Genomic DNA, 12,497 nt, shown 5'->3' on the forward strand with positions numbered 1-12,497 from the left:
GGATCGGTGTTTTCTTTCTCAAACTAAACACATAAACACACAGAAATGATGTGTGTCCCGGTCTCCTTTATTGTGAGAACTTTGAAAGTCCCCCAGAATTTTCCATGTGCAACTCTGAGCTTACAGACAGCCGTTTTATTACCTAGTATAATTTATTTGCAGATCTTAAAATGTCCATATGTCATGGAAGGTATGAGCCTTTGGTGAAAGGTCCCGAGATGTATCCAAGAACTACTTTTCCAGGGCCCAGAGCCTGCAGTCTTGATTTAAGGATGATGCACCCCCGGGGCGCAGTGAAGCCATGAGCACCACCAGGTGTTTAGACAGGACCCCTCCGCACCGCTCCTCAGTTGCGTCTGAGATAAGATTGCAATGGAGCCAGGACATTCTCTATTTTTAATTCTTCCCATCCAAAGCCTATTGCTAGGAAAGCTCTTCTTTTCGGAAAGGGACTCAAAGAAGGAAAAGGGGTTGAGGACAAAAGCTGTGGGAGAATGTGCCCATCTTCCCGGGTTGGATCTACCTGCTGTGCCTACTGAGTTTTTGGTGCCAGAAAGGCACAGAGGCAGGAAGGGGAGGGGAAATCTGTTTTGTTCTCTGCTCTATCTCTCCTCTTGAGTTTCAAAGAAAAATATTCAATATCCAATACATGCATACTTCGAACAAGCCTGATGCCTTCCCGGAGGCCACAAATTATCCAAGTGCAATTGAGAAAACAACCTCTTTGAGATTCCATGGAAGGTGATCGTGCTAGGGAAGGTGCTTCCGGATATGTGACCAGGACGCCGGTGACTTTACGGGGGCTGAACAGCTGCTGAAATGGAAAGAAGGAATAAGACAGCCTCAATTCTGAATGCTTAGTTTCCATTCACATTGCCTTGAAAATAAGGTTTGATCTGGGTTGGTTCCCAAACCAGTGATTTATTACGTCTTGCTCCCTGTGTCCTATCTCCAGCATTGGAAATGCAGGTACTGTCATAGGCAGAGGAAGGCAGCATGGGATCCTTTGCTTTAGAGTACAAAGAACACTCTCCTGACCCCATCTTCTGCCTGGTCCGCTGCTGATGCTACCAGAGACAGGACAAGAACAAGGGAGACATGCGCCCCTCACCCACCCTGCCTACTTTCCCCAAATGCATCCATCATGCCTCTGCCCATGGCTCCAGCAGCAGCAAGGAAAGATCTGCTTTGTTCTGAGATCCACTGCAGACACACTGGACGGTTCTGAGCCACGACTCACGACTCACTTCCTGCGCCCCCCCCAACCCCGCCAGGATCTCATTCTGTATATTCTGAGACCATGTTAAGAATTGCTAATTAAGGGGGTGCCTGGGTGGCTCAGTTGCTTAAGCGTCTCCTTCGGCTCAGGTCATGATCCCAGGGTCCTGGGATCGAGCCCCACATCGGGCTCCCTGCTCCGAGGGAAGCCTGCTTCTCTCTCTCCTGCTCCCCCTGATTGTGCTATCTCTCTCTCTGTCAAATAAATAAATAAATCTTAAAAAAAAAAAAAAAAGACTGGGGCACTTGGGTGGCTCAGTCCGTTAAGCGGCTGCCTTTGGCTCAGGTCATGATCCTGGGGTCTTGGGATCGAGCCCCGCATCCGGCTCCCTGCTCAGCGGGAAGCCTGTTTCTCCCTCTCCCTCTGCCTGTCACTCTGCCTAGTTGTGCTCTCTCTCTCTCTATCAAATAAATAAATAAAATCTTTAAAAAAAAGACTGCGTCTGTGAGATGGGCGCCTGGGTGGCTCAGTTGGTTAAACGACTGCCTTCGGCTCAGGTCATGATCCTGGAGTCCTGGGATCGAGTCCCGCATTGGGCTCCCTGCTCAGCGGGGAGTCTGCTTCTCCCTCTGACCCTCCTCCCTCTCATGCTCTCTGTCTCTCATTCTCTCTCTCTCAAATAAATAAAATCTTAAAAAAAAAAGACTGCGTCTGTGAGAAGCAACCAGATAACCATTCGGGCTTAACTGTCTGTGTAATTCAAACAATCTATTTGGCTGGGGAGGGGAGACAGGAGGCTCTTTTGCTTGTTTTAGTTTTAGGTTTTGGTTTTTTACTCTAACGAGGTTTGTTTTCTGCGACTGCATTTGCATCCCATATATTCCCTCTTCCCTTAGACCTTTTGCTTCTCCTCACCCTTTCTGACTACTTCGCCTTTTGTTTGCAGACAGACATAATGTTTCTCTTTTGCTCCTCTCATCCATTTCCACTGCCACCCACAATCATAGCTTTTCCCTGATCTTGTAAATTCTGTAGTTTGTAACCTATGGCCATCCCTCGAGGTTTTCAGTGCATACGTAAGGTAGATCTACAGAGATTCCCAGGCGCCCGGTCTGACCAGCCACACCCCCGAGGCATCCCCCACCCCGGGCTCCTCTTCCACACAATTCTGTTTTCTTGTTTTATATATTGCCTTCCTTTTTTGAGGGGTGGGACACTACAGGTTTGGGTCTTGCATTCTTTCATTTCAAGCCTCATGTACTTTAATTCTCCAGCTAACTGATCTTAACTCTGGCCCGGAATGTCTTCAGATTGCTCCACTCTTCCAAGCCTCTTCCATACATTATGCTAGGAAGACACCCTGGGAGGTAAATTAGTTTCTATTTCTTTCATTTCACAAATGCGGAGACTGAAAGCAGAGACAGACTGAGTGTGGAGCACCGAGCTAGAGGTAAGCAGTGATTCAAACGCCCAGTCCTTGCTTCTAGCAGCTCTCACTGGGAGGTAGCTCTCTTCATTCATTGCCAAGTCCTCTTTGGAGCTCCAGTGACTAACAATACAATGCACTGCTCACAAGGTCTCATTGTATGCTTGACGGGAAGCTTCCCTGTGTAGACCAGGTTCTTCCACCTTCTGTAGTGGCAGATGTGGTCTTCTACGGATACCTGCAGCCTCTCCGCCAATGTACACGATTATGCTGGGACCCCCTTTGGGTTCAGATAGAATTGTTCTTTAATTGGTCTTAGATGGTTACTGTTTCACGATCCCTGACCTCCTTCCTCCCCTTCCAGCTCCCCGAGAGCCAAGAAAGCATACGATCCCTTCTGCATGCCATTGCTTTATTTAACCTTCCTGCCAATCACACACTTAGAATCCGTTTCGGGTCATGACAGAAAATTTAACTGCAGCGATTAGCCACAGCTCATCAAGAGCTGCAAGAACCTGCTGGAATTTTCCTCAGAAATCAACGCACTCAACTGTGACATTCTGATTGAGATAATGAGCTGCAAGATGAAAATTAAGGAAAAATAGAATGGATATCTTTTCTTTCCCCCCTCCCACTAAGATGCAAGAGAAAAGCAAAATGAAAAAAGAGAAGGGAGAGGCAGCTAGGAACTGAAGTCGATTTTCTAAAACATTCCTTGTTTAATTTTCCCCACCTAAATCTGACTAAGTCCACTGCTATCCAAAGCATTCGCAGATTTCCACCAGTTGTGGCTTTCTGGCTGAAGAATGTCTTTGCAAGAATGTAACTTGAATTTGTCTTAGGCCGTGTGAGTCGTAAGAGCCACAGTGCCAACAGCTTTTCTCCAAATCCCTTTTCCTTTTACCCCTCCTCTATCCCAAGGATCGACTCTAATAATTAGCTTTCGTTTGGCACCGATACTACCTATTGGATGTCTGAGCTTTAGTCGTCGGCCGCAGACACGGCCACGGTGCCCGTTTGCCATTGCCCCGCTGGAATTCCAGAGGCGTCTGGGCCACCTGGTGCGGCTGCCCTCTCAGGGGAAGCGCGACCTCCATCCAGGGGATCAGGTGTGTGGAAGCCGGGTTCCCACGGCTCCACATCCCAGCCCAGGCCCCCTTCTCCCAAAGCAGGATGGAGTGGGGGTGAGGCACAAAGGCTGCCAGGAAGATTGCGCTCTCTGAAGTCCCAGCCCGTCTCTCAGGGAGAGCAACGGAAGTGGCAACCATTGAGCAATGAACTTCAGTTATGAGATGGTAAGATTGCAGGAGAGGCTTCGGGAGAAGGCACGTGGGCGCGTCGTGTGCGTGTGTATCGGGAAGGTGGATGCGGGTAAGGAAGAAACAGTTTCTGCTAAACATCTCAAAAAAAAGTTCTTTGGCAATTCCTGGTCACTCACATTCAAGACACTTTAAACACAGAGATGACAGCCCTTACATAATCTTAATCGACCCTGTGGCGTATTTACTGAATTGTCTTTCATCTTAATGGGTAAGTTTATGTAGAGGTCTGCATTAAATTTTCGTGGTGTTTGTTGCACAAATAACTCTACCACTCACCCCTCAAAATAGAAAATGCATGTGTATGTGCATACATATCAACAGCTTGAAATGAGACATAGATATAAAATCATCAACATCTTGAAACTAATTAAAAATGAAGTATAAATTGATTAAACTTCACACAAAAAGTAATGCTTCCCAAGAGTCGTTTAAAATACATATAGAGGGGCGCCTGGGTGGCTCAGTTGGTTAAGCGACTGCCTTCGGCTCAGGTCATGATCCTGGAGTTCCGGGATCAAGTCCCGCATCAGGCTCCCTGCCGAGCAGGGAGCCTGCTTCTCCCTCTGACCCTCCCCCCTCTCATGTGCTCTCTATCTCTCATTCTCTCTGTCTCAAATAAATAAATAAAATCTAAAAAATAATAATAATAAAAAAAATAATAAAATACATATAGAAGGGCACCAGGCTGGCTCAGTCCGCAGAGCATGCGACTCGGGATCTCGGTGTTGTGAGTTCAAGGCCCACGCTGGGTGTAGAGCTTACATTAAAATACATACATACATATATAGTAAATACACATATGTAGTAAATTCATACATATATATGTAGTAAAAGAAAACGTTAACGTTTGTGTGCACATTTCTCCTTTTCTCTCCAGTTCTCTGTCATTTTCTTCTTTCTTTTTATAACTGACCTTCTCTTATCCAGAGAAAGATGCTGCCGAAGAGACAAGGCAGCTAAGCTAAGGGGAGAAAGCATTTGATTCAGCCCTGTGGGCTGCGCCACCACCCTACCCCTGATGAGGCATGTGACCTTAGCACATCTCTTTAACCTTCTATGCCTCATTCTTATCAACAAGAGAGCCTTTTCACATTACATGGTAAGGAGATGATGATAGGTAGCTCACAGCGTTGCAAACCTCTCCACGGAGATCCATGATTTCATCAATGCTAAGATCTATACCATTGCAATGTCTCGGAACGTACAGTTCATTTTACAATGGATGATGCATCATACTTAATAGTAGCATCTTCCCCCCCCCCCAACAGTACATAAAACAACAGTGTTTCTTACAATTGAAGATGTCTACATTTAATAAAATACAGTTTGGTTTAAAAGTGTTTTGGGTTAAAAGGTTTACAATATTATTCAAAAATCACATTTTCTTGTTCAAACAAGACAGATCATGGAAGTATCTCCCTGACCTGTTCTGAACAATTAAAGACATGCACTGAGTTACAAAGTACCCAGCTGAACCAAAAGGAAGGACTCCGTAAGTAGAAGGAAAATATGTCTCTCTTAAAAAATGTCATGCTTAGGGGTGCCTGAGTGGCTCAGTCGTTAAGCGTCTACCTTCGGCTCAGGTCATGATCCCAGGGTCCTGGGATAGAGCCCCTCATCGGGTTCCCTGCTCAGCTCCCTCTCCCACTCTCCCTGCTTGAGTTCCCTCTCTCACTGTGTCTCTCTCTGTCAAATAAATAAATAAAATCTTAAAAAAAAAAATAAAGTCATGCTTAAGGGCAGCTGGGTGGCTCAGTCGGTTAAGTGTCTGCCTTCAGCTCAGGTCATGATCCCAGGGTCCCAAGAGTCTGCTTCACCCTCTCCCTCTTACCCTCCCCTCCCTCACCCCCTCCACTCATGCTCTCACTGGCTCTCTCTCTCTCTTTCTTTCTCTCAAATGAAAAAAATCTTTAAAAACAATGTCATGTTTATTTTTTTTTCAATGTCATGCTTAGAAGAGCTCCTCACTTGTTTTAATTATCACTATCCTAAAATTTTTCATAAGTTTTGAACAAGGGTCTCCTGCATGTTCATTTTATGCTGGCCTAGAAAAATGCTGTAGCCCATTCTGATGGGAAATTTATTCGGTTAAAAAGAATTAAAGACTATTTGATTCTTCTTACATTTCGCCTTCTGGCCCCTGGTATGGGAGACATGCAGTTTCTCAAAAAGGGTTATGAACTCTGTGAGGACTTGAATCCGAGCATTTCAGCCACACAGTGTTCTGTTTTCAGAGTCCGTAGTGGCTCAAGTTCACACTGGAGAACACTTACATTCTGGATTTTGAAGTTTAGAAAGTGATGAAGTATTTCAAAATCTCTATCTTTTAAAATAAAGAGCCTTAGGGAAAAGTACCGTACTTTGTTACAATTTGAGGGAGAAATCTCCCTGAAACTCCAAGACAGCTTTTCATATATCCATGTTATATATGGCATATCGTGAAGTTTTTTCCTAAAGAATATGATTAAAAATGAAGTTACTGTCAGAATCTATTCTGGTTATATTTTTTATCTTCAGCCAATATCTACATCTTTTGTTTTATTTGAGACCAATATGGTCTAAGCACTTGGACAATTTTCTTTGCTAAAACCAAGGGAATTAAAGCTCCTCCTTTGAAATTTGTCATCTAGAGCCAAATTTGATTCAGCAATAAATTGTGAACATGATTCTATAAAATACACACCTAGATTCAGAGTTTCTGGCTAATCTGGGGGAGGATGTTGATGGGATGAAATGAATAGGCTCACAACATGCGGAGTTTGTAAAATCTACTCAAATATATAAAGATCTTGCCAAAGTCAAAGATTAAGTATTGTCACTTTCAAGCTTGTTTCAAAATTGAATATTTCCAAAGGTTTCAGAGGTGTGATTGGCTTGTCTAAAAGCTTGAGGAAGCAAGAAGATACATAAAGACTTCCCATAAAAGTCTCTGTTGCTTTGGGAGCAACAAAGATTCAACTAATGAACAAGACAAAGGTAACCATGTTAAAAAGGAAAGTAATCAGTGAAATTAAAAAGATATCAATGCAGACGATACTAACAATACCCAAATCCAGTCACTTCTTTTTCTCTTTATTTCAAGGGAAATATATCCATGGAAGACAATGCCAAGCGACACTCTCATGACTGTTAACCTCTGGGCCCAAACCACAATGTAAACTGAAATGAATTAGACTGAATCACTCCTTTTGAAGATTTCCCAAAACTGATTCAGTAACGTCTATCTTACCTTAAAGATCGAGGCACAATATTACTTTCTCTCTTTTCTCTTATAATCTAGCAATATCCCCAAATGCAACATCACACCTTTAACCTTACAGCAGCAAGAACCACCTTCATTTCTTTTACTTTCTCTAGAGGTTCTGGAAGAATTGGGGTAGGGAGAAGAAAGGCAAGAGAAATAATGGGAGCAAGTATCCTGTGATATTCTGTGAACAGATCCTTAAAAAAATGAGTTATCTTTCTAAGGCAGTCACTACTGTTCTAAAAAAAAAAAAAAAATCAGCATTAGAAAAATGTAATATGTAATATGTATTAGAGGGCATATAAGTGTAAAGCTTTATCACTTCCCTTTCTAAAGCAAGAGGGAAAGAAATGTTTGGAAGCCAATAATTTAGAAAATTGTATCTTAATGAATAAATGCATCGAAGATTTATTTCAGTGCTTCTCTTCTAGGAGCAATTTTGCTCCACACTCTTACCTAAGTGGCCTTTTGGCAATGTCTGGAGACATTTTTTATTGTACAACCAGAGGGGACTACTGACATCTACTACATAGAGGCCAGGGACGCTGCTGAAAATTGTCTAATGCACGGGACAGCCCTCCACAGCCAAGAATGGTCTGGTCCCAAATGCAGAGAGTGCCAAGGTTGAGAAGTCCAACTCTACTTTATTCACAGACAAACAAGAGGGAGGACAGACTCATTCGTAACTGCCTTCACAATCCCTAAAATGGGTGTTCCAACCACAGGGGAGTCATCTGCCTGGGCGTTGTGCTTATGGAGACCCTGAGTCCAGTCTTTCTGATCCTCTCTTTTTCACTCTTTGCCATTTTAACTACACCAACTCTCAGAGGCTCCCCTAGTAATTGGACTGACTCTGCCCCTGCGTATGATTTAAACAGCTGGAAGCTTGACTTTGACACACAGAAATCAGAAGTCCTGAAGCTCAAGAAAGCAAAAATCTGTGCAGAGGCTTAAAAATAGCCTGGTACAACGAGTGTCAAGAGGTAGACACTCTAATCATAAACATCAGGGAGCGTATTCCAAAAATGTTCCAAGCAGAATCGGAAAATCTGACAGAAAGTCTTTTGTTGGCTTGATTTTACATGAAAGTCAGAGTTTGAGGCAGTCGAGGTTATAGCGCCGATCAGTGAGAACTCTCAACTAGAACACTGTCTTGCCTTCCTCCTTTGAAGCTTGAGCCACAGCCCCACCGTGTTTTGGTTCTTTTATACCAATTCACTATTATCATCCTTCTGCTTCTATTTTTTCTTCAGGATAATGTGGGAAACTGACTTTTGTGGACATTCCTACTGTGAATATTTGCATTTTTGAACATTATCTGAATGGCACCATGTTCCTCAAACAACTGAAATCACAGAGCCTTGCAGGTAGCAATCAGAGTAATTTCATACAGATAGAAATTATTATGCTGAGCAGAAAACCATAGTAAAAGCACTCTAAAGGATAAAAGAAATCAACCATACAAGTGCAATAAAAACCAAACATTTGTCTAAAATCGTAAAAAAAGAGAGAAAGAGACTAGGGTTTTATCATTCTATTGGCGTCATTTGTATTTTTCTTGTGTAGAAATGTATGTTTATATGCACATGGATATACATGGACACATGTATATGGACATCTGTAGCACACATATATCTCTTTCTGAAAATTTTTCAGTTATTAACTAATATCTATATTCTTGTCAACAATAACAGCAAATGCAGAGTAGTGAGCATTATAAAATGAGCGCCTACTAAGCTGGTCTGAGTGATGTCAGAAGCTGAATAATCCATTCCATTCCAAACTTTGCTCACCACACTGAAAAGAAACAAGTCTCTTTTCGGTGCACATGACACATTTTCATACTAAAATTTTGTTCTTTAAGAATATATTTTTTTCTGGGGCGCCTGGGTGGCTCAGTCAGTTAAGCGTCTGCCTTCAGCTCAGGTCATGACCCCGGAGTCCTGGGATCCTGCCTGGTGTGGGGCTCCCTGCTCAGCGGAGAGTCTGCTTCTCCCTCCCTCTCTGCCCCTCCCCCCACCCGCCCGGCTTATGCTCTCTCACTCACCTTCTTTCTCTCAAATAAATAAATAAAATCTTAAAAAAAGAATATATTTTTTTCTGTTATCCTAGAACCAAAAGGAGATCGTGTAAGTCATTATTTCTCAAGTTCCTGCTAAGTCTTCCTTATTCAATATCAATAATAAATGAGATAACTCTGCCCAAAAGAAAAAGAGAAAATACACAGGGCGGGGAGAAAGAGCAATGAGAAGGGAGTGATGTCTGGTGGGACCTGATCTTAAGGAAAGGGTCACAGTATCACAGGGTAGCGTTTTCTAGTAGAGATTTCAAAACATCTGTATTTTCCTTCAGCTTTAATTTGGGGGGAGTAAGCCACTTCTTGGGGTCTCACTTTCCTCACCTGTACAATAGGGTAAGTAATGCCATGTTAAGTTGCTTTGAAAATGCCAAAGAGCAACACATAGGCAATTTAATATTTAATATGAAAGTTGCTAAAAGGAAATTCTTCTGGCTGGGGGCACCCGCACGTTTAGAGGACAAGACTTACCTGTGATGAAGAGTCTTGTCTGCTCAGCAAGCAAGTTTTTCGTTAAGAGCTAGAGGTGAGTGAACTACATTTACAACTTGAGCCCCACCAAACTTGTGTGGTGGGAGAACAAGGTCAACTCAAAGAACATATAGGGTGTTTGCAGCCCCTGAAACTTGTCCCACAAGGAAACAACATTGAAATTACCCTTTCCCAAATAGAACTATGTTAGGAGCAGACTCTGGGTGAAAAGTTAATGTGAGCAAAAACTAAGGAGGCCCTAAGGAAGGGGTGCATCACCCAGGATGCTGCCATAGATAAGCAGCATTGCTAACCCAAAGGTAACCAAATGGAAATGCATGGTGACAATTTAAAAAGGACCCAAGGGGAGAGACTTGACTTAAAAGTTGATCCAAGAACCTTTTGGAAAAGTCCAGTTTGCAAGAGTAACATTATATGAGCAGAGGGCTTTGGTGCATAATGAGGGACCCACACAAAACAGCTGAGGTGGGGCCAGTGAAGAGATGCCAATGACACATGGGAGAGCCGTGAGACTCAGAGATGTGGGCCTGAAACAGACAATCGTGGAATAAGTTTGCCTGCCGAGGACCTGGGAGTGAGAGAAAGCAGCCATCAAGGTGACAGGAAATGTATAATTGCTGTGTTATGTTTTTGGTGACCTGAGCTAGTGTTGGCTAGTAGGAAAACACTCACATGTCCAGAAGGATAAATACCATACATTCCTAAGCTGGGATTCAAACCACCAAAGCGGATACTTGGATTGGAAGCAAACCTCCAGAAAATTCATGGGACCCTTTCTACCACAAACACTGATGCAAACAAGTGAAAAGAACAATTATTCTCTCTCCCATTTAAATGATGGTGGAGATCAAGAATGTTGGCATTTCTTTCTGATGGCTGTAAACCATGTTATTCAACACTGGCCAGAGATTAAAAAATGAATCCTATTAACACGAATAATCTTTATCTTGCTGGTTCGTGTTAATCCCTGTGATTGCAGGACCTCTACCTGTCCTTTAATTAGAAATGGGAATCTCCAGGGCTCCTTCATTCTCACCAACATTCCTTTGAACTCCTCAGTGGGATTCATGACAGTTGTGTTTCCTCTCCTATTCAAGCCTTCTTTAGGACCATCTACTACCCAAGCCTCAATTCCCTAAAGCAGCATGAAGCTTCTCGCCCTTACCTCTGAAATCCACTGTTGAGCTGTTTCCCACTATTGAGTGTCTCTGAGTGTCACTGGTGTGACCACCACCACCACCCATCTTGGCTTGGGCCCGGGCCCTCAGGAGCCCCTTCCCGTGCTACCCCACCTGCTGGGGCTGAATGTCTGTGTTCTTTCTATGTTGAGACCCTAATCCCCATTGTCATAGTATGTGGAGGTGGGGCTACTGGTGGTCATTTGGTCATGAAGATGGAGCCCCAGGATGGGATTCATGTCCTAAAAAGAGACACAAGAGAGCTTGCTTCTCCTCTCCCTCTCTGCCGTGTGAGGACATAACAAGGAAGAGAGCTCTCACCAGGAACTGAATCTGCCCACACCTTGATCTTGGACTTCCCAGAAATAATTATCCATTGTTTAGTCACACAGTCTGTGGTGTTCTGTTATCATAGCCAGAACACTCTAGGACACCACCTTTTCTGCTTCTGCTCCGGTATAGCCGGCTCATGAGAACCATGTTTTCTGGGATCCTTAATGGAGGCCACACAGAAAATCCACGCCAAAGTAGGGAATTGCCTCCTCCCCTGAGTGTGAACTTTTGGTACATGAACACAAAAGTTTCATAGCAAAATTACTCTGGCGGCTGGGGGTGGGGTGCGTGGGGAATGGACAGACACATGGATTGGCTTCATGCTCTGACTCATGACTGCCTAATCAGCTCTGTCCTACAAACACCCACCAGGCTACATTCAGCAACCTGAGATTACTGGAAGAATATAAATGCATGCCTTCTGGAGTCTCATCGTCATCATTGAAGGGTTTTTTGCTAGTTTACCTTCCTGTCACAAAATCAGCATTTCCATTTTAATGGAAAGAGCATGACCAATCCCGATTTTGGGGTCTCTTATCCAACTACCTTACAAGCCCCAAAGTCATCAGCCACTGGGGGTGGGGAGATAGGGCTGGGAGTGTCAGGGGGAAGACACGGACCTAAAGTATGGTGGAGGGAAATGCTCTCTCCTGGCACAGACAAAGACCCAAAAGGCCTGTGGCTGCTCCCTAGAGGCTGTCATTTGCAACTTATCTTCTCAAAGAACAAAAGGTATAAGACATCCTTCCTCTGGGTGGCAGGAGGGGCTGGGTAAGAAGCTGAGGCAATAGAATGCTCAGAGGGCTTCTGGTCAGGAGCTAGAAACCACTGGCCTTAGAACACTGTAAGACCCTGCCACTTGGGCCAGGGGCACATGGTGTAGTATAAAGAACAGGGGCATGAAGTGACCTGGACAGAATTCTCTAACTTCCTTGACAGATGATAATGCCTGCCTCTGACAGTTATTTGGAAGGGTAGAATGTGACAGTGAACCTACAGCCTCTGTACTGTGCGATCACATGGTTCTTCACATGCATCCTCCATTTATGCACTAAGCGTGGTTTAAAAGGACCCGTCTTCGGGAGTCGCAAGTAACAGGGCAGTGGAGGTACTGGGCCCACTCTCCACTAAGTCCTGAGGAGGAACAAGGAGGACGAGGTGGATATCCGGGGAGGAGTGAATGTTAGAGGCTGCGACGCAGGGCTG

This window comes from Mirounga leonina, unplaced genomic scaffold, assembly GCF_011800145.1.
Source record: "Mirounga leonina isolate KUSES-001 unplaced genomic scaffold, KU_Mleo_1.0 Mir_127, whole genome shotgun sequence".
NCBI classification, from domain to species: Eukaryota; Metazoa; Chordata; class Mammalia; order Carnivora; family Phocidae; genus Mirounga; species Mirounga leonina.